This window comes from Pyrus communis, chromosome 12, assembly GCF_963583255.1.
Source record: "Pyrus communis chromosome 12, drPyrComm1.1, whole genome shotgun sequence".
Classification (NCBI taxonomy): domain Eukaryota; kingdom Viridiplantae; phylum Streptophyta; class Magnoliopsida; order Rosales; family Rosaceae; genus Pyrus; species Pyrus communis.
In genome coordinates, this window is record NC_084814.1 from 20,525,455 (window position 1) to 20,527,701 (window position 2,247).

A 2,247-nucleotide genomic window follows, 5' to 3' on the forward strand; every position below is an offset into this window, starting at 1 on the left:
TTTTGTATTTCGTCACCTTTTTTTTTGTATTTCTATGCACGAACTGCTGAACACACCACATTTTCCTCGCTCATGCTTCAGTTGTTAAGCTTTACAGAGAGAAATTTCAGTTTAATAAAGTTTTAAGAAATTTCAGTTTGATAAAGTTCTATAGATATATTTCAAGTGAAAAACGAACACCGAATTTTTGAACTGAAATGGAGACTTGTTTTCTGCATGGTTATTCTTTTTGTATTTCGTCACTTTTTTTTTTTTTTTGTATTTCTATGCACGAACTACTGAACACACTACATTTTTCTCACTCTTGCTTCAGTTGTTAAGCTTTACAGAGAGAAATTTCAGTTTGATAAAGTTCTACAGAGAAATTTCAAGTGAAAAACAAACACCGAATTTTTGAACTGAAATGGAGACTTGTTTTCTGCATGGTTATTCTTTTTGTATTTTGTCACCTTTTTTTTTGTATTTCTATGCACGAACTGCTGAACACACCACATTTTCCTAGCTCATGCTTCAGTTGTTAAGCTTTACAGAGAGAAATTTCAATTTAATAAAGTTTTATAGAGAAATTTCAATTTGATAAAGTTCTACAGAGAAATTTCAAGTGAAAAACTAACACCGAATTTTTGAACTGAAATGGAGACTTGTTTTCTGCATGGTTATTCTTCTTGTATTTCATCACCTTATTATTTTTTTTTTTTTTTTGTATTTCTATGCACGAACTGCTGAACACCCCACATTTTCCTTGCTCACGCTTCAATTGTGAGCCTTTTTTGAATTCGACAGAAGACAAAGATGCATAAAAAAGAATATTAGACTTTGGACTTGGATGGTTAGTACATAAGTGTGTGTGTATGTATGTGTGTGTGTGTATATATATATATAAACATATCAACATTAACACGAATCCCTCGAAAATTTTAATTTCCTAAAAATTGGTATTTAATTTCTTGTTTAGGTTCATGGAGCCGTTAGTATATGGAGAGTATCGAATGAGTACGAGAAATTTGGTCAAGGACAGGCGACCACACTTCACTGAGGAAGAGAAGAAGATGATCAAGGGATCCTTTGATTTCATCGGCGTCATCTATTACAGCACAGGATATGGTAACAAATCCACGAAAACCAATCTTCTATAGCAACGATCCTTAAGCTTTGTAATATCTCACCGTTACGTCTTGTGTGTCCGCAAGCATGTTTTTGTGTCAACGAAAGATAAATTTATGGGAATGTTTAAGCCTTACATGGTTTCCTTATGTTGTGATTGTTGAAGATGCAAATGGAACCCAAATTGGTACTCAGGTACACAAAACTTCCGACTTGTGAATTTTGAAATATTTATAAATTAAGCATTGACCGAAGCGCAAGGATGACGCGCACGTATAATTTTGTACTATGTAGTTTCCATCTTTCTGTATATAGCAAAACTAAATTCTTTTAACTAGAGAGGCTGGAGGAAGTTGGGTTGTCTATGTTTACCCGCAGGGTTTGTAATGAAGAAAGTTGAGATTCCACTATAAAACCAATTGACAATATGAGAAGTAGTCCAATATTTTATAAGCCCATGCAAGGTCCTTCTCCCATCAATGTGAGACTCATTCTTAACATGCAAAAGCTTCTACGGTTTATGAAGGAGGAGTATCAGCAGCCTAAAATCTACATTTCTGAAAATGGAATAACCGAGGCAAATGACGATAAACTGACTAAATGACGCGCTTAAGGATCCACATAGAATTCAATACATTCTTCTGCATTTGTACTGGATCAAGATGGCAGTAAAGTAAGTCACTGCAATCTATGTTTACAAGTTTGAGGATGCATGTAGTATCCATTTACATATGTTGTTTCTGTCTTTGTTTTCGAAGGAGTGGTGTGAATGTCAAAGGATATTTCCTCAACACTTTATCTGATAATTTTGAATGGCGAGAAGGCTAGATCCCAAGATTCGGGCTTTACTATGTCAACTGCAAAGACAATCTCAAGCGCATTCTTAAAAAGAAAATAACGAAATAAAAAAATATTGAAGCAATTCACGCATATAAATACATTTAAAATGTCTAAGTCGCGCTTAGCGCATTGTGATTCAAAAAATAGTTGTTTAGTAAATATTATTTCTCAAATTTTAAACACTTAAGAGATGCGTAGTGCCAATTATAAAAAAAAGTCTTTCGCACGGTCATAATAATGTGATTAAATTAATTATCACATGATTTTTTTTTTTTTTTTTTTAACAAACGATGTTATCTACAC

At 33.3% G+C, this 2,247-nt stretch overlaps 1 pseudogene; it reads left to right on the plus strand.

The window, feature by feature from the left end:
- Positions 1-710: 710 nt before the first annotated feature.
- LOC137710140 (beta-glucosidase 13-like) lies at positions 711-2,010 on the plus strand (annotated as a pseudogene).
- Positions 2,011-2,247: the final 237 nt, after the last annotated feature.